The 26,389-nt window shown below is 36.2% G+C and overlaps 1 protein-coding gene and 1 pseudogene across 2 annotated transcripts in view; both read right to left on the bottom strand.

Moving 5' to 3' along the window:
* DPP10 (dipeptidyl peptidase like 10) overlaps window positions 1–26,389 on the bottom strand; it is a 1,276,525-nt gene that overhangs the window by 1,035,287 nt on the left and 214,849 nt on the right. The gene's annotated exons all lie outside the window — the stretch shown is intronic.
* On the bottom strand, window positions 494–19,749 carry LOC119864413 (annotated as a pseudogene).

Consider the following 26,389-nt stretch of genomic DNA (forward strand, 5'->3'; position numbering starts at 1 on the left):
GCAATCAGCATGACATCCTCCCCATTTCTTTGCCTCATATTTCATCTGTTATCTACTGAAGCTGGGATGGAGCTTGTGATTTCAAATTTTACAAATGGAACATAATCGGAAAGTGTTGACATAAATATGCAATTGCTGAGTATCAACACAAACAATTCAGTCATGCAAAGAACAGTTACCTAATTTATCTATCAAACACTTCTTTGTAGGCAGAGTGGGAGAGAGAGTCAGGAAGGAAGAAAAAGACACATAGAGGAAACTTGTGTTCCAGAAAGAAAATATGATAATCGTATCATTTCCATTAACCTTGTTTTTCTTCCAAGCGCTTTTTTTCATCTGTTTTTAAACATTACACACAATCCCAATAAAAGAAAATGCACAAATGTAATTTTCTATAAATGTATTGAAATGATAACATATCTCTTTGGAAAATAAATTTCATTTTGAATGCTTTTCACTTACCACACCCAAAAATACCAAAGGTAGAGTGATGTCAGGCAAGTGGCCGAGTAAGATGTCCCCCTTTTTCATACCCTGTAAACAACAATAATGTGGCATTTATCCACAGATACAAATGCCTTCCTGGGGTTTGGGGAGCCTGGTAGGAGACTGTGAAAACTCAGTGAATTTCAAGACTGAAGAGAGACATTTTGAGAAGGCAGGCTTGCCCCCAGGTGGCTGACATGCCAATGAAAGTCCCACCTCCATACCCAGAAACAGTTCTATACCCATAAGGACTTGGCTACAGCCCCATTTGTCTTTGTCCTGTCACTAGCACTATATGCCGGGGACCTGGGAGGACTTACCCCACACATGTGTGTGGTGGGTAATAGGCATGCAAAACTGGGTCCCAACTATAGGTGCTGAAGTGGTCCATGAACCAGCTTCAGGCCCTCTCTTTGCCACAGCCTGGGAGCCTCTAGAAGTAAGGCTGCCAAATACAGCCAGATCACAGATTCTGAAAGGGACCTATAGCTGAGTTCCAGACTATCTCAGCCAGTCAGTGAACAGCCCTACGAGTACAGAAACTTGCTAGGCAATACTCCCACCTGTGACACTGGAGATCCTGAAAGCATCCTATACTTGTCCCTAGCCCCCTCAAAGCCAAAGTCTGACAGTAGACCTGCTAACCCAGGGCTCAGCAGGAGACAATCCCATCTGCAACGCCAGATCCTGAAGGGCCCTATAGTTAACTCAAGCTCCCCCAGCCATCATTTATCACAATTACTTATAATGATAAGCACATACATTTAGAAAAAAAAAAAAAAAAAGAAGAGCTGAAAAAAGTAATCTAACTTTACACCTTAAAATATAGGAAAAAATAATAATCTAAGTCCCAAGGCAGCACAAGAGAGGAAATAATAGAGATTAGAGCCGAAACAAATGAAGTAGAGACTAAAAAGACAACAGAAAAAAAAAATCAATGAAACAAAGAGTTGGATTTTTGTTTTTGTTTTTGGGAAAGCAAACAAAATTGACTAATCTTTGGCTGGACCAACCAAGAAAAGAGAGGATTCAGATAAATAAAATCAGAAATGAAGGAGGAGCTATAACTAACACCACTGAAATACAAAGAATTATGAGATGTTACAATGAACAACTATGAAAAATAAACCTAAAAGAAATGGATAGGGCAGCCCAGGTGGCTCAGCAGCTTAGCACCGCCTTCAGCCCAGGGCCCGATCCTGGAGACTCGGTATCGAGTCCCACGTCAGGCTCCCTGCATGGAGCCTGCTTCTCCCTCTGCCCGTGTCTCTGCCTCTCTCTCTCTCTCTCTCTCTGTTTCATGAATAAATAAAAATCTTTAAAAAAATGGATAAATTCCTAGAAATATACAACCTCTAAGACTGAATCTTGAAGAAATATAAAATATGAACAGATCAATGATAACTAAGGAGATTGAAGCAGTTTACAAAAACTTCCCAAAAAGAAAGTCAGGACCAGATAGTTTCACCAATGAATTCTACCAAGTACTTAAACTCATGCCCAACTTTCTTCAACTCCTCCAAAGTATTGAAGAGGATAGAGCACTTCTAACTTCATTTTATAAGGCCAACATTACCCTAATACCAAAGCCACATAAGGATCTACAAGCGAAGAAAACTACAGGCCAATATCCTTGATGACTATAGACTCAAATATTCTCAGGAAATACTAGTAATCTGAATTCAACAACACATTACTAAGATCATAAACCATAACCAAGTGTGATTTATTACTGAGATTCAAAAATCAGTCAATATACACCAATAAATAAACATGACATAACACGTTAATAGAATGAGTGATAAAAATCATTTGAGCTCCTCAGCAGATGTAGAAAAAAATTTGACAATATTTAATATCCCATCATGATAAAAGCTCTCAACACAATGAATTTAGAAGGAACATACCCCATTTGCAAATGTCTTATCAGATAAAGGGCTAGTATCCAAAATCTATAAGGAGCTTACCAAATTAACACCCAAAGAACAAATAATCCAATGAGGAAATGGGCAGAAGACATGAACAGACATTTCACTAACAGACACATGAAAAAGTGCTTAACATCACTTGGCATTAGGGAAATAAAAATTAAAACCACAATGAGATATCACCTTTTATCAGTCAGAAAAGCTAAAATTAATAAGTCAGTAAACGACAGATGTTGGTGAGGATGTGCAGAGAAAGGAACACTTTTACACTGTTGGTGGGAATGTAAGGTGGTGCAGCCATTCTGGAAAACAGTATGGAGGCTCCTCAAAAAGTTGAAAATAGCGCTATATTACAACCCAGCAATTACACTACTCTATTAGGTATTTACCCCAAAGATACAAATGTAGCGATCCAAAGGGAACACCTGTACCCCAATTTTTATGGCAGCAATGTCCACCACAGACAAACTATGGAAAGAGTCCAGATGAATGGATAAAGATGTGTATATATACATACAATTCCATTCCGTATGGAATACGGCCATCAAAAAAAAAAAGATGAAATCTTGCCAGTTGCAATGATGTGGATGGAACTAGGGGGTATTCTGCTAAGTAAAATAAGTTAATTATAGAAAGACAATTATCATATGATTTCATTCATATGTAGAATTTAAGAAACAAAACAGATGACCATAGGAGAAGGGAGATAAAAATAAAACAAGAAGCAAGCAGGGAATGAGACAAACCATAAGAGACTCTTAATCATAGGAAACAAACTGAGGGTTGCTGGAGGGAAGGGAGGTGGGAGGGACAGAGTTACTGGGTGATGTATACTAAAGAAGGCATGGGATATAATGAGCGCTGATGAATCACTGAACTCTACCTCTGAAACTAATAATACGCTACATGTGAATTAACTGAATTTAAATTCATAAAAAGGAGGAACATACCTCATAAATGACAAACCCACACATAGCAATATACTTAACAGTAAAACATTGGAAGTTTTCCTCTAAAATCAGGGACAAGATAAGGGTAACCACTCTCATCTCTCCTATTCAACATAGTTCTAGAAGTTCTAACCAGAGCAACTGGACAGGAAAAAGAAATAAAAGACATCTAAATAGGAAAAAGAGAGTAAAATAGTCTCTGTTTGCATATAATATGATCTTATATAAAGATAACACTAAAGATTCCATCATAGGGGAGCATGGGTGGCTCAGTTGGTTGAGCATCCCACTCTTGGTTTTAGCTCCAGCTATGATCCCAGGGTCATGAAATTGAGCCCTGCATAGGGCTCTGTGCTCAGTAGGGAGTCTGCTTGAGATTCTCTCTCCCTCTCTTCTTTTGTCACTCCCCTTGCTCTCTCTAAAATAAATGAATGGATCTTTAAAAAAAGACTGTCATATATCTGTTAGAATAGATGAATTCATTAAATTTTCAAGATACAAAACCTTTATACAAATATCAGTTTCATGATTACCACTAACAACAAACTATCTGAAAAAGAGATAGAGAAAAAAATACAATAGTCAAAAACTGTAAAATACTAAGGAATGTATTTAACCAAGGAAGTGAAAGATCTGCATCCTGAAACTATAAGGCATTTAAAACATAAAGAAGGAATGCCTGGGTGGCTCAGTGGTTGAGCATTTGCCTTTGGCTCAGGTTGTGATCTCAGAGTCCACATCAGGCTCATGAATAAATAAATAAAACCTTTAAAAAAAAAAGGACTTAAAGAAGACATAAATAATTTTTTTTATTTTTTATTTTATTTATTTATGATAGTCACAGAGAGAGAGAGAGAGAGGCAGAGACACAGGCAGAGGGAGAAGCAGGCTCCATGCACCGGGAGCCTGATGTGGGATTCGATCCCGGGTCTCCAGGATCGTGCCCTGGGCCAAAGGCAGGCGCCAAACCACTGCGCCACCCAGGGATCCCCAAGAAGACATAAATAAATGAAGAGCCATCCCACACCATGGATCAGAAGATTTAAAATGTAGAAATTTTACATGCTACTCAAAGTGAATAACAGATTCAGTGCAATTCCTATTACAATCCCAATGGCATTTTTCACAGAAAAAAATCCTAAATTCTGCATGGAATTGCAAAAGACCCTAAGTAGCCAAGAAATCTGGATAAAGAAGAACAAAGCAGGGAACACCACAATTTCTGATTTCAAGATATATTACAAAATTATACTAATAGAAACAGTACAGTAATTGGCATGAAAAGAGACACACGGTACAATAGAACAGAATCAAGACACCAGAAATATACCCACATACATATGGTAAACTAATATTTGACAAGAAATCCAAGAACACTCAATGAGGAAATGATAGTCTTTTCAATAAATGGTGTTGGGACACTGAATATCCCCATACAAAAGAAAAAAAAAAACTGGACTCCTCTCTCAAACCACTCAAAAAAATTAACTTGAAAAAGATTAAAGAGGGATGCTGGGGTGGCTCAGTGCTTAAGTGTCTGCCTTCGGCTCAGGGTGTGATCCCAGGGTCCTGGGATCGAATCCCACATCAGGTTCCACATAAGGAGCCTGCTTCTCCCTCTGCCTGTGTCTCTGCCTCTATGTCTCCCATGAATAATCAAATAAAATCTTTTTTTAAAAAAAGAAATAGATTAAAGATTTAAATGTACAATTAGAGAAAACATAGAGAAAATCTCCTTGATAATGGTTTGGATATGGCACCAAAAGCACAGATGACAAAAGCAGAATTAAACAAATGGGACATGCAAAACTAAGAAGCTTCTGTACAGCAAAAGAAACAACCAATAAAATTAAGAGACAGTCTGTGGAGTGAAAGAAAATATTTGTAAATCCTGTATCAGATATGGAGTTAATATCTAAAACATATAAAGAACTCATATAATTCAACAGCAAAATGACTAATAATCCCATTAAAAAGAGGCAGAGGATCTGAATTGACATTTTCCAAAGAAGACACACAGATGGTCAAAAGGCACATAAAAAGATTCTCAATATCACTAATCCCCAGGGAAATGCAAATCAAAACCACAAGGAGATGTCACCTCATATCTGTTAGAATGACACATAAAAAGAGATATGTTAAGTGTTGGTGAGGATGTAGAGAAAGAGAACTCTTGTTCATGTTGATGGGAATGTAAATTTCACAGCTGCAATGAAAAAAACACTATGGAGATTCCTCAAAAAATTAAAAACAGAATTACCATATGATCCTGCAAATAATAAAAGTGCCCGCCTCACAATACTGTTGTGAGGATTAAAAGAATGAGTATAAAATGACAAAAATATATATATGTATACCTTTAAAAATAGACAAAGACTTAAAATTCAGAAGCATTTTCCATATTAGAAAATGTAGATAAATGTGACTGACAAAACAATAATGCTAAAATTAAAGTGAGAGATAGCTGAAAAGTATCAGCATCTGTAATAAGATTATCTTAAAAAGTAAAATTTTTATGAGCAAAATTGTTCAATTTCAAAAGGCAAAGGATAGTTTTATTATAGTATATGAAATAAAAATCACCAATAAAATATGCAAAGATACTCAACTTTTCCAGTAACCCTAAGATGCAAAACTTTATAAAAGACACCTTTCTTTTATTTGTTTTTACTCACCAGAATGGTAAATTTACAAATTTATTAAAACAAATTTTGGCAAGTAAGAATGTACAGGAATAGTCAATTCTCATATTGTGGTGGTGAAAATATAAATTAATATAGACAATATGGAAGGCAATTTGATAGCACCTGCAAAATTTAAATTCTGTATACCCTTCATCACTGAAATTATATTTCTATATATCCACCCTAGAAAATCATTGGACATATGTCCAAGAGCTAGAAGTGGCAAAGTTCACTTTGTCAGCAAAGTACATAGCAAAATAAACAAACAAATAAGTAATAAATAAAAATAACTTGAATGCCCACTAATGAAGGAGTAGCTAAATAAGCTAAGCTAATGAACTAAATAAATATTATATTGTTGAATGCTCTGTAGCTGTTGAAATGATTAGATTTATGTGTATACTAATATTACAGATTCTCCAAGATTTACTACATAGTGAAAGAAACAAGGTGCTGACAATTCTTGCATAATAATTCAATTTATGCAAAAATTAAAACAAAGTAAGAGGAAAACAGAAACACAAATCATACTATGTAATTTCTGTGAGTAGGTATTTGAAAAGATTCACACTAATTGATAATAAGTAATACCTTTTTTAAAAAAAATTTTTTTATTGATTTATTCATGAGAGACGCAGAGAGAGTAGCAGAGACACAGGCAGAGGGAGAAGCAGGCTCCATGCAGGGAGCCCGATGTGGGAGTCAACCCCAGGTCTCCAGGATCAGGCCCTGGGCCGAAGGCAGAGCTAAACTGCTGAGCCACCCAGGCTGTCCTAAGTAATACTTCTTAAGAGGATAGCCTAGAGGTAGTGACCCAAAAGGATATGTTGTAATTATAGTGTTTGACTTTTTTTTTTTTTTTTGCCAAGAGAATATATATATTAGAAGATAGTTAATTTCCAATTTGAGTATTAACTTCACGACAGGCACTTAAGTAGCCTTTGTTGAGTAAGTGAATAGAAGGTAAGGGAATGTTAGGTAGGGAAAGGAGAAAGAATAGAAGGAAGGAAGGATGTATGTGTGTAGTAAGTGGAGGCCAGGACAAAGGGTGTGGACCTCCTGCAATAGATGGCACACCAAAGGTTTCTCTACACAGGGGAACTATATTATCAACATTGTGCTGTGGGGCACCTACTGTGTGCACGATAGGGAAGCATGGGGAGAAAATGAAAGTGGACAGCAATTCATTCCTGAAAATATAAGGGCGAGTGATGACAGAGATCTAAACAAGTTCAAGTGCTTATGAAGAGTAGCAAGTAGGGAGGGAGCAACTGATCCCAAGAAAGGAGATACCTAATGGTGCAGGGCTCTGAGGAGTCTGGAGAAATGAGATCCAGAAAGGAGTGAAGGTATCATCCTTACATAAAAATAGAGGACATGTCTTCCCTCATCGCAGGTGGAAAGAATAACAGGAAGGAGATGGAGATGCAAGGCAATGATGACAATGAAAGTTCAGGAACACAGAGCAGTAGGTGTACAGCCATGTGACTTTCCCCAACAGTGCTTTGCAGGGTAGATGCAGGCAGGAGATAACAAAATCCTACACTGATCTTGCAGATTTGGCAGATGGGTACCAATGTAGTCATAGTTCAGAGAATCCTATCTAGGATAGGAATAAAACAAAGAGCCCCAAAGTCTAAAATGAATAAGGGAGCGCAGTAGAGAGGGACAACAGGTGGGGTGAAAGAAGTGTTTTTCTCTCATGCATTTTTTAAGCAGACATTTAATGGGAATTTTCTACAATCTGGGCATTCTTCTAAGGCTGAGGATACAGTGACAAAAGAGACAGAGAAAAGATTTCTATTCCTATTGACCTTATGTTCTGATGGAAGGCAGAGAGATAAATCTGTAAACTAAATATGTAAACGAGAGAAAAACATAAGTTTTCATAAGACTAAAACTATGCAGGAAAACAAAAACTACTGGAAAGAGAGTAGTTGATGAGTACTTTAACAGAATCCTCTGAGAAGGATGCATCTGAGCTAAAATCTAAATAATGCAGAAGAGGCAGCCAAGCAAAGATCTGAGAGAAATGTTTCAGGCAGGAGGAAAAAAAAAAGTACAAAAGCCTGAGGCAGGACTAAGCTTGGCCCCTTCAAAGGAAGAAGAGAGAAAGATCCCTGTTACTAGTGTACAGTGATTAAAGGGGAGTGATAGGAAATAGGATCTAAGAGGTCGGTAGGGAACAGATTGTATAGAGCTTTTGAAGAGTGCAGATATTATCCTATTTGCAACAGGTAGCCCATGGAGGGTTATAAAAAGGTTGTGATAGGATCTGATGTAGTATCTAACGAAAGCAGAGGAGCAAAAATCAAGCTGGGAGACAAGTCGGAGACTACTGCAGAAGCTGAGGTGAGGTAAAATGGTGGCCAGAATGGCTATGATTGTGGCCAAGGGGGCAAGACATAACTGGATGCAGGACAAGTTTTGGAAACAGAAGCTGTAGGACTTATGCATCTGATATGAAAAAGCAAAGCAAATAACAGAGACAAATGCATAATTCAGTAGAGAGATGAGAGGATAAGAAGTAGAATGTCTAAATGTAAAACTTTAGAATTATGTATCTGTTACATGAGAAAGAAGATTTGAATGTGGAGTCATCGATGAGGGTGATTTATCTGAAATAAAGATGGGGATCATTGTTTCAGAGGTCAGACTGAGTGGGTGGGTTCAGTGATAAGGTATCAAACAGGGTGGTGGCAGGGCTTGGTGTGAATGAGGGTAATCATCTGGAAGCTAAAATATTTAATGAATTGAGGGGAGAGATGCCTGGGAGTTTGGTAGGTGGCAGTATAGAGAGGAGAGGTAAGGAGTTGTAAGCAGATGATAAAAGTCCCAGATGAACAGAATTTTTTAATATAAAGTTGACGGATGAATTACATGTAGGAATGGGGAGTGTGTTTTATTCAAATCCTTACACAAGATACATAGAGTCAGGAAATCAGGAGTCTTAGTGTGAGAAAGCATAGAGAAAGTGTGTCAGGCCAGAGAGAAATCACATTGCCAGTAAAGTGATTGAGAATACAACATTGGTCTCTTAGAGGCAAATAGTAACCAAATTTAGAATGAGAAAAACAGGATGTGAGTTTGGTGGAGAATGTTAGAATGCCTGGGTATGTGAATACACAAATTAGTGAATGGTCCTAGAGATTTATATCTTGCAGAGGGATGTTAAGAACAGTCAGTTTATTTGGTTACGATTTTTCCAAGAGAATATTTTTATTTAAATTCTATTAATTAACATATAATGTATTATTTGTTTCAGTGGTAGAGGTCAGTGATTCATCAGTCTTATTTAATACCTAGTACTCATTTTTTTTTCCTAGTACTCATTACATCACATACCTTCCTTAATATTCATCATCCATTTACCCTGTCCCCCCACCCCCCTACCCTCTACTGATTGGAAGTTATTTTTTTTTAAGATTTTATTTATTTATTCATGACAGACACAGAGACAGAGAAAGGCAGAGACACAGGCAAAGGGAGAAGCAGGCTCCATGCAGGGAGCCAGATGTGGGACTTGATCCCGGGTCTCCAGGATCACGCCCTGGGCTGAAGGAACGCCAAACGGCTGAGCCACCTGGGCTGCCCTGGAAGTCAGTTCTTAAGCAGATGATGGTACTTATTCAAGAATGAAAAATATTGTGAAAGTTATCAAAGAGATTGGTTTCCCTGTAACTATCCAAAATAAAGGGGGGGGGCATCCATACAGAGCCTGAAGCTTAACTTGGGAGCAAAAGAGCAAGTTAAGATTGGGTGGGAAGGTTGCCTTCAAGAGACAAATTCTGAGGCACAGTGAACAACATGGTACAGTCACAGTTGGCAGAAGAGGGACGTTTGCAATATAAATAGAGAAATAGAATGTAAGGACAGGGAGAAAGAGACTCTTGGAGGACAAATTTGTTATTATGGAGAGGGGAGAATGAATCTAAAGCATGGAAGACCAATTTCACTCTAAGGAAGAGAGAAGTTGGTAGAGGAACATAGGAAAAGTGAGTTGTGATGGACAAAGAGGTGGTGGGGAAAATAATAGGTTCAAAATCAGATACTAAGCATAACCTGCTATCTCATTGAAGACTTAATACTTTAATATCATTAGCTGTTCTATTTACAGAAGGGTCATGAACACCTAGTGAAAGTTTCAAATGGCCAATACCCTGAGAAACTTCTAGTTTTGTTCCAAAGAAAAATGGATGAATGCTTGGTTTGGTGACAGATGCATGCTGACTCCCTTATTCTGCTCAGCTGGAAAGAATGAGTAACGTGGCACGCATATTTAACACAAGATAAAAAGAGAAGAAATCTGAGACTACATTACACTGAAATTCTGATACTCCAGTCCACGCAAGTGATCTGGGGTGGGGCCCCGACCCCAATAATTTTTTAATGTTTATGGTTTTTAAAATTCTAATGTACAGCCAGGGTTGGGAACCACTGATATAAACTGAGAGAAATATTTCCAGTCCTTTCTTACATAATCATAATAGTACTATTAGGAAAAAAGATAGGACTGAGAAAGAAAATTACAAATATCTCCTACTTATGAGTATCTATGCAAAAATTCTAAATAAGATAGCAAATCAATTTTAGTAGTCTATTAAATTATCAGTGAAATATAACAGTTACATTCTGAATTTGATTAGAAATATGGTTACTGCTCTCTAAAAAATAGTGGGGTTGGGTCATCTGGGTGGCTCAGCGGTTGAGCGTCTGCTTTCAGCTCAGGTCCTGATCCCGGGGTCCTGGGATTGAGTCCCACACTGGGCTCCCCACAGGGAGCCTGCTTCTCCCTCTGCCTGTGTCTCTGCCTCTCTCTGTGTGTGTCTCATGAATAAATAAATAAAATCTTTAAAAATAAATAAAAATAGTAGGGAAAAACACATGGGAAGTTGTAATAAATGTATAATAAATTTTTTAAAATACTGTAAGAAACTAGGAGCTGATGGAGCATGTACCTTGATAAACACGTGTAACACATCTCACCAGCCCACACAAATCCTGTTAACTGGTTAAATCCTAAAAGCCTTGCCAACAAAGTCAGGTTTAAGGTAAAAAATACTTTCTTTTCTTGTCATTATTTTGGAATTGCTTGCTAATGACATTAGACTAAAAACATAGGGACAGTACTCAATATGTAATATATGGAAAACCGTAGAAAAAATAGAAAACCCAGGAGAAACTACCAAAAAAGGCATTAGAAATGGTGAAGAATTTCAAAATAGTGCCAAAGCTAAAAGCAAATATACAAAATCCCCTACCTTTATTGTGCACAAATAACAGTTTAGAAAATGCAATTTAAAAAAATATCCCACATGGATAGTCAAACTATGGAAGGAGCCAAGATTTCCATCAACACATGAACAGAGAAAGAAGAAGATGTGTGTATACACACACACACACACACACACACACACACACACACCGTGGAATATTACTCAGCCATCAGAAAGGATGAATACTGACCATTTACCAATTGACATGGATAGAACTAGAGGGTATTATGCTGAGTGAAATAAGTCCATTAAAGAAAGACAATTATCATATGGTTTTGATGTAGGAATGAGTTAGAGGCAGGGGGGCTAGGCGGGGAAAGATAAGGGAAAGGCCCAAAGTTGGCTCCCGTAGATCCGTGGATTCCCATAAACCTGAAGGAAACTGAAAGGCCAAGATTCAGGCTCCTACCCATCCCAAGGAAACGGAGATAAGACAGAAAAAAAACAGGAAAAAAATAAAAAAATAAACCTGGCTCCCCAGCTCCAAATGTTAGGGAGTACCTTTCTTTAATGGCTACCAAGTAATCATAGAAATTCACCAGACCACAAAGAAGTAAGTCATTGAGAGTATTATCAATAGTCCCTGCTCAAACCAAGACTACACCACAATCTCAAGGCCCTGGGGTCCCTGGCTAGGTTCTCAATAAAAGGAGAGCCAAAAAGTCCTCAGTTGCAACCCTATTGGGATCTCTTTCACTTCTGAGAGTTTTCTCTGTATCTTTGTTTAATAAACTTCTATCACTTTACTCACTCTCCTTTGTCCATGAGATTCATTCTTCAACTCCATGAGACAAGAAACTAGCTCTCCTGTATTAGTTTCACTCATATGTGGAATATAAGAAACATTGAAGAGGATCATAGGGGAAGGGAGGGAAAACAGAATGGAAAGAAAGAGAGAGGGAACAAACCCTGAGAGACTCTTATCTACAGGAAACAAGCTGAGGATTGCTGGAGGGGAGGTGGGGGGTATGGGGTAACTGGGTGATGGTCATTTAGGAGGGAACCTGATGTAATGAGCACTGGGTGTTATATGCAAATGATGAATTATTGAGCTCTACATCTGAAACTAATGATGTATTTACTATATGTTGGCCAATTGAATTTAAATTTTAAAAAACCACATTCCCAATAACAGCAAAAAAAAAATAATCTTGAAAATATTTTTGCAAAAATACCTGCAAAAGCAAGAAGAAAAGCTTAAATAAATAGAGAAATACAGAAATTTATGTTATAAAACATTAGGCATAAGCTCAATGAAAATTCCAATGTGTGTGCATCTGTGTCTTTCAATTTGCAATGTGTCAAAATATTTAAAAATTTATCTAGAAAAAGAAAATGTCAAGTCTAGCCAGGTAAATTACACACACATACACACACACACAAAGTGATGAAAAGGAATTTGTCCTAGATAATATTAAAATATATAATAAAACAAACAAAATTACAACAGGATATTGTAGTTGCTAGACTAGAATAACCACTGGAAAATAATTTTTGGAAGTCTATACCCAAGATACATTGACAATCCAAATATAGGAAAAGAAGTATTTCAACTGATTTCTTGGGTCTTCAGAATGATTTGATATTTATCTAGTTGTTATTTGAGGGAGGAGGCAAGTTTCTGGTCACCCTACTCCTCTGCCATCTTACTTCTCTCCCTTGGAAAACAAGTAATTCAAATGGACAAGGAAAAGTGGATAATTCAATAAGTGTCCTTGGGATAACTTACAGTCATTAGGTAATAAGGAACCAACCGATGCTTAATCATTTCATGAAAATAAATTCCCTAGAGATCTAAGATTTAAGTATAAAAATATGTATAAACTATTAGAAAATGGAAGGATTGATAGGGATGTGTGTGTGACATAAATCTTTAAAAAAAAATACTGTCAGACTTCATGTCATAAAATTTTAAAATGTCGACATAGTAAAAAGTACCACAGAGAAAGTTAAGGAAAAACAAAAATGTAAACATTATTTGGAACATACTGACAGACAAATATATTTTTTAAAAAGATGCCTTATAATCCAACAGAAAGATAAGCCAAATATATGAAGAGAAAGTGGGCAGAAAAAAATTAAAAAGAAATAAATACACATGGAGGTGATCAGCCTCAGTAACAACCAATTAATACCAATTTAAAGAGTTCTTGCAACTCCTGAAAATATTCCAGAGATGATTTATGTTTTTTAATATATGGAGAAAAAATGCCATTTTGGAAAAAATATAAATTAGCACAATCTCCTTGGAGAACAATTTAGTCATATTTAGCCAAATTTGAAGCACTTCCAACTCTCAGGCTTCATCATATATTAGTAACTACCCATGTATGAAAATAACATGTAAAAACATATATACATGCATATACAAATGCTTATTGCTGCATTGTTCGTGAAAGCCAAAAGTGAGAGAATATTGATTTAGTCTTCTTTGAATCATCCATACCATGGAACATCATATAAAAATAAGAGATAAAAAAGTTCTCTCTGCATTCAATGGAAAGATAGCCATGGCATATTTGTTCGTTTGAAACACATTCTGCAGAACAGGATGCACAGCATGATCTGATTTATGTTCTAATTAATATTTACATGTGTTTTCTAGATATACAGCTATTTTAAAATTCAGTGCGGATAGGATTTTTTTCCTCAAAAAAAAAAAAAGACATATATTACTTTTTAAAATGAGTTAGCTAGCTACATAGTGTTTCTTAACTTAGTCCCCAAAATATAGTCTAAATGGACTACCATTATCAAAAGATTACAATATACTAATACACATCACATATTTAGACGTATATTGCCCAGTGCAGAAGGAAGCTCTAGGGGCTTCAATACCTTAAGCCAGACTGTGAGAACATCACAGTCTGACTGTGTAAGTCTCTGATTATATTACTGAACTGGATGGTTGGGCAGGATGTGTATGGACATAGTGGAAAAAATTCTTGAATAAAATTCTGAAGCCTCTATATTCTTGTTTCTTTCTTCCTAACCTCCTTTATTTCTCTTTCCTTTTGTCTCTCTTCCAATATTTATTGCACATCTACTAAAGAAGTCAAGCCATGTCAAATAAGTGACATGTTTGTGACGTATAACAAAATATATTCCCTATGATTCAATCTCATAAATTGTAAGCAGTCTCCATTATATTCCTATATGGTGAACATTATTACCTCCATTTCTCTCTCTCTCTCTCTCTCTCTCTCTCTCTCTCTCTCATACACACCATTGAGCAAGTTACTTCAAAGAGTTTTTTTTTATTTCATTAGAATACTGAGTTTATTTCACATATATATTTTTTTTGCCTCCCTACCATTTCCATTTATCTGACCACCATTGCTCTTATGACATTCCACATATATTTAAAACCAGGTAAAGGTAAAATTCCATTCTTAAAAATCAAACAGACATTTTGGACAACACATTTTTAGCAATGGGACCTGGACAATATTTATCAGACATAGTAGGGAAAGTTCACACTCTGTATTATAAAAAGGACAGCCATATATTATCCATTACAGAAATGAAATAAGATGGAAAATTTTAGCAAACTATTTAAAATATTGCCTCTAAGAGACTTCCTTCACTGCCAGCGATCTTGGAGAGCCTCCTGGGTCAGTCATCCAGAAGCGGCTCTTCACATAATTGATGAATTTGGCTTCCAAGATAGGAGGAGAGCCACCTTTTTTCTTTATTTACTTGCATTTTTGCTTTAATGTCTTCAACAGAACTAGGTTCTTTTGGTGTTTTAGGGGATTTTTTTCTGTTTTTTTTTTTTTTTTTTTTTTTTTTTTTTAAGGATTCCTTACCTTTTGATCTTACTGTTAATGGTTTTGAGTCTTTTGCATTCTGGTTTGATTTTTGTCTATTTTTGGCTGGAGTATTACACTTACATTTACTTACTGAAGCTTTTCTTTTGCTTCCTCATCATCAAAATCTCCATCTTCATTATTATCTTCTTATTCTCCTTCTTCTCCTCCTCCTCTTCCTTCTTTTTTTTTAAAGATTTATTTATTTATTTATTTATTCATGAGAGAGAGAGAGAGAGAGAAAGGCAGAGACACAGGCAGAGGGAGAAGCAGGCTCCATTCAGGGAGCCTGATGTGGGACTCAATCCGGGTCTCCAGGATCAGGCCCTGGGCTGAAGGCTGTGCTAAACCGCTGAGCCACCCGGACTGCCCCTTCTACTACTACTACTACTACTACTACTACTACGTCCTTCTTCTTTCTTCTTCTTCTTCTTTCTGGGAGGAGGAGGAGGGGAGGGACGGAGGGAGGAGGACGGAGGAGGAGGAGGAGGAGGAGGAGGAGGAGGAGGAGGAGGAGGGAGAGGAGAGAAGAAGATAGAAGAAGAGAAGAAAAAGAAGAAAGGGGAAGGAGGAGGAGGCGGAGGATAGTCAGGAGGATGGAGGCGAAGAAGGGGGGACATACTGTTGTCTGCCTACTCCTCCTCCTTCACCTTCCATTCTTCTTCTTCTTCTTCTTCTTTTTTCTTCTTCTTCTTCTTCTTCTTCTTCTTCTTCTTCTTCTTCTTCTTCTTCTTCATCATCATCATCATCATCATCTTTATCAGCTGCAAGTTTTATTTTTTTCCCCGTAGAAACTTGCTACCACTTCCAGGAGCAGATCACTTTCCGTATATACTTAGGGATTTCACATTACTTTGTATCTTTGCCTACAGTCACTAAACACTGTCCACTAATATGCACAGACCCCAAACCATACATAAGACCACAGGGTATTATTTCAAAGCCTGAGGGAAACCACAAGCTGTACAGACATTTTCAAAGTTGCCAGTGGTATGTAACTAGGATTACCTTCATAATTGAATGCCTCTGCATCAAAAATATGCAATTCAGCCTTTGTACACACTCCTAATCTAATTGTTTTTAAAGAAAATGGGTGTTCATTTTTATCATTATCCACTTAATCTTTGTTGGCTTTTAGTTCAAAACAGTTCTTTGGGCCGGAAGTCCAAGATTGAGGTGCCACATGGTTGAGTGAGGACCCTCCTCCAGGTTGCAGACTTTTCCTTGTATCCTCACATGTTGGAAGAGACTTCCACCTCAAAGAGTCTAAATTTCTTGCACAAGAATACACAACTAGTCAGCGCTAGAGTCCACATTAGAATGGGAAGCCTATATGACACCAAATTCCAAATATTTTATCTTATTTAATGCTGTGTGTTTATTTCATGAGTAGTTTGTATTTCTTTGTATTATTGTAGATTATCACTATTTTTAAAACCAATCACTCATTCTTTGTCCATTTACCATTTATTGAAAGCTTTCTGGTGGTATGCCAGTAAATGTTTAATAATCTGCTCTCTGGGGAAAAGCCTTCTTCTTGACTAATTCTGTTATAAATATTCCCACCATGCCTGATGTCAAGCTACCAAGACAACACCAGTCTGTACAATTCCTGAAAATCTAACAATCAGATCTCTCACACCAGTATGAGACTCAGCACACATGATCACTTCCCATATGCCAATATATTCCATATACCACTTTGTTTGGCATTACAAGAAAAATAACAATAAAGTGATTTCTGCCTGTGGATAATCCAGGATCTAGTAAAAGAAAATTATAATCAACAACACAAATGTTAACTTTTGGAATAATAGAACATTTTAATATCTATTATCTTCTTGACTTTCTCATCTTTTAGATGACTATTTATAATACTGTTTCCAGTTGAAAGTTATTTTAATTCCTCTCAAAATCATAATATAGCTAATTAAAATTTGCCCTAGAGTTTAGCCAGAAAAAAACTATAAATCAAATCTACTTCAAAGCCTTTATTCATTTCATTTCCAGTGAACAAAAATTCCTTAATGTTATTTCACCTTGGATATCCTCCTTAGTGTGACTTTTACTAGCTCTATAATGAATTAGAACAGAAGTAAATAGTAGTAACTACCCATGTTACATGTGATAATTACTATAATCACACCATCATCATTCTCTGTATTGATGTATTTTTCCTACAACACATCAAGAAAATTATTTACTTCTAAGATGATGAATGACTTACAACAACAATTCCGACGGGTATTATGATGACAGGTAATAGGGTAAACACAATTTTTCCTTGAAATAGAAACACCACGTGTTCTGTATATTGGCATACATAGATTTTGTGCTTAGAGACACTCTAAATTTTGCAGACATTGAATGAAAGCTCTGATTAGGTAAGCCTAATGACATTGACAAAAGGAGATGCTTTAAACATGGTTTCTCCCTGAAACACACTATGTTCTTCATAATTAAAAAAAAAATGGTCTTTTTTATGTGAGAAAGCCAGTTTCATGTGCCAAAAACATCGATGGCTTAAAGAAAGCCTCATGACAAATTACTATTTTTAAATATGTTATTTTTTAAGATTTGATTGATTGAGAGAGACAGAGACAGAATGTGTGTGAGGGGGGAGAGAGGCAGAGGAAAAGAGAAAGAATCTTCAGTAGACCCCACTGAGTGCAGAGAACGACACGGGTCTCGATCCCCAGACCCTGAGCCAAAAACAAGAGTCAGTCCCTCAACTGACTGAACCATCCAGGTGCCACTAAATATGTCATTTTAAGTACTTGAACCAAATTGTTCTCTTGTGTGGGTAGTAAGCTGAAGAATGAAAGGATTTTATAAAATCTTTCATGTGAAAATTGCTATTCATTATTATAGTGCCAACAACTCAACACTGAATCTGACACTGTAATATGAGACAAAGTTTCTACAGAAAGATGTAACTTATGTATTTATATAAAATCATCTTCCCATCCACAATAGCAAAGCCCTCTTCAGGAGTAACATATTTATTATCAGGCTGTTAGAAATACATATGCACACCAATTTCTATAGGCTGAACAACTGGTCATAAACATATGTGTATTGCTGGTTTTGAGAAATTACACAAATTCTGCTTGCCTCTATGTTTATTTAAAAGCATTACGGCAATCAAAATAGATTTTGATGCCATTTTTGTCTCAAGTATAGTTATTAGAAACCCAACTGTCATACTGGAGTCCACAAAATTTTCAGTATTATAAATCATATATGAATTTTTAAATGGTAATCATTTAGGTGATTAGTAAGACAGCTATGACCAGAAAATGAATGCAATCTTGATGTCTTTTCAACAAACATGTCTTGAGCTATTACTCTGTTTTAAATCACACTAAGTGGATGTTTAAATACAAGGAATAAGACTTGGCCTTGTCCTAGACAGAGCCTTATACAATATAGAAAAATAAGTAAGTATTTAAAAGAAAACATGATGATGATTCAGGACATGTAGCTGGAATAAAAACACAGAGAGAGTAAGGTAACGAAAAGGCATGACTTTTGAAACTTGAAACATAATAGGATTTCTATCAGAGAAGAGTGGAATGGTCATTCAATACAAAAACAAAAGGTCAGCAAATATTTTTGCTGCTATTAAAGGCTCTGGATTTCAGCTTTGGGGCATGGATTTATAATTGGGCATTTCTCTGATGGGTCATATTTTTTCAATCTTCCTTTTATGTAATTTCATATGGGTTGAATTTTTTGGATAATTTACTCAGTAGCATTAAAACTAGAAGCTTCTCTTCTAGTGACCTCTTATTTACTTTCACACATGTGGGAAAAAGCTATCCTCCATAGCAAAATACATTAGGTCTATCCATACCAACAATAGGTGGTAGGAATTATGAGCAAGCATCACATTTTGTTGAATATGGGTTTAATTTTGAAGTATTTAACTCATGTTGTTATTCTTATGGTATCCAACAACTATAAAAGCATTAAGGATATTTCAAGAACATATATGATGAGCATAATTATTATGGAAATGAAAGTTGAGATAATTAAATTGGAAATTAGTCAAATTGACAAATATTTTACATGTGAATCCGATAAATCATCTATGAGTGGCAGTAATTCAGAAGGTCTGACAGTGGTGACACATACACAGGCTAACTATGTGTCTTGGTTTGGACAGGTCCAATTTACATGTGTTGCCTTAATGTCTGATTTGACATTTGTTCCAGAATTTTTATTTTTAAACAGTGCTATTTATTAAATAGTTTGAATTCAAATGAGCTGGTTTAGGATTGGGAGTTCTCCATTTTGTACTGTGAGTTTCTGCTGTGTTCTCTCTTGGTACATGAGAGATTTAGGTTCACAGAATAGAGTTCTTGCTTCAACTGGTGGTTAAGTTTACAGACAAACATCAATATTGTACTTCTTTTCTCAAAGCTTTTCAAATGCAATATAACTTAAGCTTAATGCTTTAAATAAGGCATAGTTACTAGGTTCTTGCTGATAAAATTAAGCACACTGGGAGATGCTTCAAATCTCTTGTGGAGTGCGGAGAAGAATTTGATGCTGTCCTCTGAGGACTCACTTGGTGCACCATCTACTTTCCTCATGGCCATAGACAGTTCCATGGTCTCGAGAAGTTCAAGCCATCAAGATGTTAGTCAGGAAGGCCATGGGAAAATACTGGACATGCACATGTAAAATTTGAGTGGGGAATAGAAGCCAAGAAGTCCTGCCTTAGCAAGTGAGAGAGTACTCTGATGTCTGTTGCCACAATGGTTGTTTCCTTGTTTTGTGGTATAAAATTATAACTTACTTAATTTTTTACTTTGCAATAAACCATTTTAGGGGCAATAAATGAAAAAAAATTACATGTTTAATGAAGATTTAAAGATCAGATTTCTGCTTCTCAAGAAAGTTGATAATGTAACACTAACAAAATATTATTCACTATCCATCACAGGAATTGTAGCAATATCACTGATCATATTAAAACTGGAGGACTCAAATCTTTTTAAAAAGCTTCCATGGCCTTCAAATGTTATAATTTAAGATGACTATACTAGAAAAATAAGGATTTAATACATGTAGCAACAAAAGACATATTTATATAACATTCTATGCAACATGACTTTTTATTTAGATCAAATTACTATTCTTCTAAATTAGCCTTGCTCACTTTTAATTACAACTTTTCATGTGCAAGAATAAAATATAAAATGATAGCTATTAATTTATTGACCTGAATAACAGAAGAAGTCTGAATAATAAAATGAGTCTAATTTTATATCAGTATTGCTAGACTCATCACACAGAAAGTTAATTCCTATAATGGTTCCATTTTTCTTCTTTCAATTCATAGAATTAAAGTAGAGCTTTAGGGAATCCCTGAGTGGCTCAGTGGTTTAGTGCCTGTCTTTGGCTCAGGGTGTGATCCTGGAGTCCCAGGATCGAGCCCCACTCAGGCTCCTTGCATGGAGCCTGCTTCTCTCTCTGCCTGTTAGTCTATCCCTCTCTCTGTCTCTCTCTGTCTCTCTCTGTCTCTCTCTCTGTGTCTCTCATGAATAAATAATTTAAAAAAATAATAAAATCTTTTTAAAAAAATAAAATAAAGTAGAGCTTTAGGGGCCCCTGGGCAGCTCAGTGGTTGAGGGTCTGCTTTCAGCTTAGGTTGTGATCCATGGGTCCTGGGATCGAGTCCCCCATTGGGCTCCCCACAGGGAGCCTGCTTCTCCCTCTGCCTATGTCTCTGCCTCTCTGTGTATTCATGAGAGAATAAATAAAATCTTTTAAAAAATAGAGCTTTAAAAAGTTTGTTATGTTTGTATTAGGGTTTTCTAGAGAAATAGAACCAAAAAGAATACATACACAGAGAGATTTATCTTAAAAAACTGATTCACAACTAGGAGTGAGTTTAGCATATGTAAAAAAAGAAGTACATTCTTAATTCAATATATTATGATCTACAAAGATAGTCAATAGAAGATATTAATAATTTCAAATGTATTAGCCACAAAATGCAACTTTGAAAATTATATATTTTTGAAGATTTCATATTTTTATGAAACATAATTTATTTAAGATTTTATTTATTTATTTGAGAGAGCAAGAAAGATCACAGAAACAGGGGGAAGAAGAAGTAGACTTGCCCCTGAACAGAGGGCCAGATGTGGGGCTCAATCCCAGGACCCTGAGATCATGACCTGAGCTGAAGGCACATGCTTAACTAACTGAGCCGCCCAGGTGCCCTTGAAAAATAAGTTAAATAAGACAATAGTGTGAATGAATATACATTCTTCAGAAACATACTAGCAATATGGTATGAAACAGATATAAATAAGAATTTGATTAAAGTTTGAAAATGGGAGCTCTGAGGAGCTCAGTCGGTTAAGCATCTGCATTTTATTTTTAGAAAGAATTTTATTTCTGAAAATAGTTTTTGAATATAATTATCAGATAGATCTACAAAATCAATAAATCCATTGTATTAGTCAATAAATATTCTAAAAATTATGGAATTTAATTGTTTTAATAACCTTTTTACTTTTACAAATGACTCTATTTGGTCGATGAATGATATGGCTACATACTATGTGAAGAATTCTCCCTCTAAACTAAAAATCATTAGTGTCAGACCATGCCAAATGACAAAATAAGTTTTAAAAGAAGAAAAATGTCCAAGTTTTTCCTCCAGGACTGTTAGTTATGTCCAATGTCTTATTAGCATGCTGATAATTCAGGAAAAGTTTAGAAATCAATTTCAGAATAATAAGCACAAGGACTGAATTGTTGCTTGAACTTTTGCTAATCATAAATATATTTTTATTGGTATTCCAAGTAATAGTTCCTAATTTCTATGAAAAGATGTTATCTTTCAGGTACTTCAAATGTTTTACCTACCTTTACTCTAGCAGCCCAATAAAGTACTACCTTAAAAAAAAAAAAAAAAGATTTATTTGAGAGAGAGAGAGAGAGCCAGTGGGGGGGGGGAGAGGAAGAGGGAGAGGATCTCAAGCAGACTTCCTGCTGAGCAGGGAGCCCTAACCAGGGCTTGATCTTTTGACCCCAAGATTATATCCTGAGCTGGAATCAAGGGTCTGATGCTTAACCGACTGTGCCACCCAGGAGTACAAGTAAGTACTACTTTTATCCACTATTAGAAATAAAGAAAATAAGAGGCTTGGCCGCAATCCCATGGTCACAAGCCTGGGAAGTTGTGATGCAGCCCAGATGTGCATTCTCTCTAATGGTCCTTCAAAATAATGCAACAGAGTGATGAGCACTGAATGCATAGAGTCTTTTGCCAAAGATAAACTTATCAATGTTATAAGGATACAAGATGGTGAACACTTTGTAAATCCTTAAGCAGGAGAAAAATGTGCATAGCTTTAAAACATCATGGGACCAGCAGGCTTAACCTGCTCTTTATCACTTTGAAAGAACTTTAAACTTAATTTGCCTTCTGAGAACAAGCTGTGTCTCTGAGTGCAAATGTCTCTATAATATACTGTTCAGTTTTAAGGCATGATTTCATGTGGGATGGAAAGGATTTGGGGGTGGTTTTTCTTCTGCTACTTAGACTCATCTGACCTGGAAAGCTAACAAAATCTCCATGTGGTGAAAAGCAAGCTCATGACCAACATTCTATGTGAGAATGTTAAATCCCCACTGGACCACCTCCCATTGGGCAAAAAGTAATATTTCGTTCCCTCAAACCTCAGGAAGTCACTGACTACTGGGCACAAAAGATAATCAGTGTATACTTATTCAATATTTTAAAAACTCACAACATTATTTGATAAGAATTTTTGCCCAAGTTTAGCATGTAGAACATCCTCTGGCAAAGCCATCAGAATGTTTTAGATTTGTACTTATCCCACTTCTACAAGGTACTCCTGATTAAACTTAGATTGCATTCTTATTAGCACTCATACAATTTAGTCCTTTGTAAAAATGTACGTTTCTATTTGCACTCTTCTTTTCTGAAGTCTTATCTCCTCTCTAGCAGCATTTACTCAATATTCCCTGAGCACTCTTTGAGCAATAATAATACACAGAGTGGGATTTGCCAAGCATGAATATTCCATAAGGATCGCAAGGATTCTGTAGTTCACTGACTCCATTGTCTTTGAAGGCAAATTTCAACATTAACACTGAGTTCTGTTCCTCCTTTGCAGAGCTGAGCAATAGTAGTAACCACATACTTTGACGGTAATTTATATTCAGTGAAGAATTATTATTCACATAGGCTCAAAGTTTCCTTACTCATTTGCATTTGTTTCTTCCCTAGACTCTCAAAGCATGTTGAAAGAAGGAGCCAGCCTATTCTTCAGGTTATATCAACTAGAAAGATGTCAACAAGATATAGAGAAAATTAATTCATGGATGACTTTAAAAATAAGGCAATGACTATAGGTTGGACTTGGATACAGTTGAACACAACGATCAGATTGTATTTACCTTTGTATCCCAGGATGTAACACAACACCTGGTATGTAACATTTGTTTGATAAGTAAACATCTGTCAAAAGAAGAAAACATGGGTGGTCTAACTGTGGCCCGTTAGACCAAATCTAGCCTTTTCTTATTTTGCACAGTCCCTGAACATGTTCATGTACTGACATAATGTCTATGGCTACTTTCATGCTACAAGGCTTCTTGTCCTGCAAAGCTAAAACAAATTACTATCTGGCTCTTTATAAAAATGTTTTCTAGTGTCTGTGTAGGACGGTGCTTGAAAAAATGAAAAAAAAAAAAACTAGTCATGAGTAAAATTTTTTGTAGTTATAATGAAAGCACATACAAAATTTAGTCTTTTACTTTTTATTTACTATATTATATACCTATTTTCCATGATGAGCCCAAGTTAGTTGCATAGATATGTTATATAGCCATCTCTCCCTAGCTACAGTTTCATGGTTGGGGGATAAGGAGACTCACACATAAACTACAAGGTACTTTCATATCTGGCTCTCTCTAGTTCTGTCTCCCTTCCACAGTTGTACAATGTAGCTTTCAACATTAAAAATATGCTCACTTACTTAATTCTAACATATCTGAGTGCAGCAGAGAGACTAGACACTAAATTCTCCTCTTATAGTCAAAACTAGAAGACTCTGGGTCTTTGATGAACACTCACCATATGGCTCCTACTAGTAGGTTTAGATCTTCATGTTTTTATACTCAAAAGTAATAAATATGGGCAGCCCAGGTGGCTCAGCGGTTTAGCTCTGCCTTCAGATGAGGGTGTGATCTTGGAGACCCCAGATCGAGTCCCACATCGGGCTCCCTGCATGGAGCCTGCTTCTCCCTCTGCCTGTGTCTCTGCTTCTCCTCTCTCTGTGTCTCTCATGAATAAATACATAAAATCTTTTTAAAAAGTAATAAATAATAAAATAAAATAAAATAAAATAAAATAATAAAATAAAATAAAATAAAATAAAATAAAATAAAATAAAATAAAAAGCAGTTGCCACCTCTGCTAAAAGGAAATGACATATCATTTTCTTCCCTGGTGTTCTTTTTCAAAACAGCCAAATTATGCCCACTTTAGAAATAGAATATGAGAGAAAATCACAATGTATTTAGCTTTTTCTGCTTTTTATACTTGTAATCTGCTCACTGGAATGTTTGTATAAAATAGAATATTAATTTTATATTCATATATTCATTCATTCCCCTGTAAAAGAAAGCTAAATGCCTAATAGATGTCTACAATTAGGCTATGCATTGGAGACAGAAACACAAGTGAGATAGTTATAATACAGACGAAGTGCTTGGTGATGAGTTAAACTCTAAATCCTGAAGATAAGTCACAAAAACTAGTATCATATTTATACTAAAACTTAGTATTGTACAAGCCTACAAATGCTGAGTTTTCATTTAAATGTAATACTGGTTCTGACCTGATCAGCTATATATTACGAACTCCAATTCTGTTCAAGTTTAGGGATATGTAGAGTCTCAGAAGGCCAGAACCATGAGTTTACTATTCTAATTGGGCTGCTAAAGCAAAAATAACTCCCCCATACTCCACTTGCCCCCGTTTAAAAATATATTACTGAATGAACAGAATGCAATAACTGATGTGAGTGAGGGCAGCTGAATTCCACTGCTTCTCCAGTATATTAGTCTGTTCAAGTCCATTGGAATAAGCACATGTTCTTGGCCTCACAAAGCTTGTATTTCTAGGAATTGCAGCACACTAAGAATGCCAGTGTCCCTGGTATCTGTACAGATTCCAAATGAATTTCCCTCATCAGGTGATAGATAAGGTGATAAAAATTTTGTGTAAGGACTGTCTTACACAAGTTTAGTCCTGGCATTCCAAAAGACATCTGCCTTTCTATCTTTAATAAATGTGAAGAAGCCATGGGGTCCTTCTACCTTTGCTTAGAAGCAAGGAAGTGTTAACAGACAGCATTTTGCATTTAAGGAAGAGTCTTGCATTATATCTCTTATAGCACTTGTGGGCAGCATCATAAGCAAAAAAAAAAATGATGGAGGAGAAAAAGTATACAGAAATATAATAGCTCATATCCCTTTTGGGTGAGATACTGTGGGTGGAAGGGGTGGAAGGACAGGGATATAGAGAAGCTGCACTTGGTGAGGCGGTTAAGTGGGGGCTCATGAAAGACAGACCTTTGTCCTATCTCAAACAGCAGGACATCACCTTCTTAACTTTGTATTGGTTTCTCTCATCTGTGGAGCCTACTTATAAGTCTACATCCAACAGGGCAAAATATGTCACAGCGTTCAGACACATTATTCAGCCTGTGTTTTCTCTTGACTACTATGTCATGAAATATATTCTTATAAATTTGGAGGAAGTCTATTCTACGTCAGGGGAGTCCAGACCCCCTCTATAGCATCCTTTGTCCGCCCTGAGCTGCTGTTCCTCTTCATTCTTCTGATTGTAGCTGGGATGACAAATGCTTCCAATAAGATGATCAGTCCCTACTCAGTTATACTTTTGAGTCTGTCAAAGCTGTTATGACTCTTCTGCTAGCTTTACATTTATCCATGTGCTTCTTGTGCTTCTTCAGTGAGAGGGAAGTAAAGAAGTTTAGAATTTCACTTCCATGTGCTGCCTGAGTTCCACAGACCAGCTCTGAAAAAGCTAGTTATGGATGCAAAAAATATAGATAATCAAAATTCAGTTTAACATGCTCTGGGTTGGCCAAACACAATGAGAATCTTGAAGTTGGTACCCTAAGTTTAAAATAACCAACCAGCAAGATTGAACTGTAGAATTTAATGTAATTGTTC

The sequence above is a fragment of the Canis lupus genome, chromosome 19 (genome assembly GCF_011100685.1).
Source record: "Canis lupus familiaris isolate Mischka breed German Shepherd chromosome 19, alternate assembly UU_Cfam_GSD_1.0, whole genome shotgun sequence".
NCBI classification, from domain to species: Eukaryota; Metazoa; Chordata; class Mammalia; order Carnivora; family Canidae; genus Canis; species Canis lupus.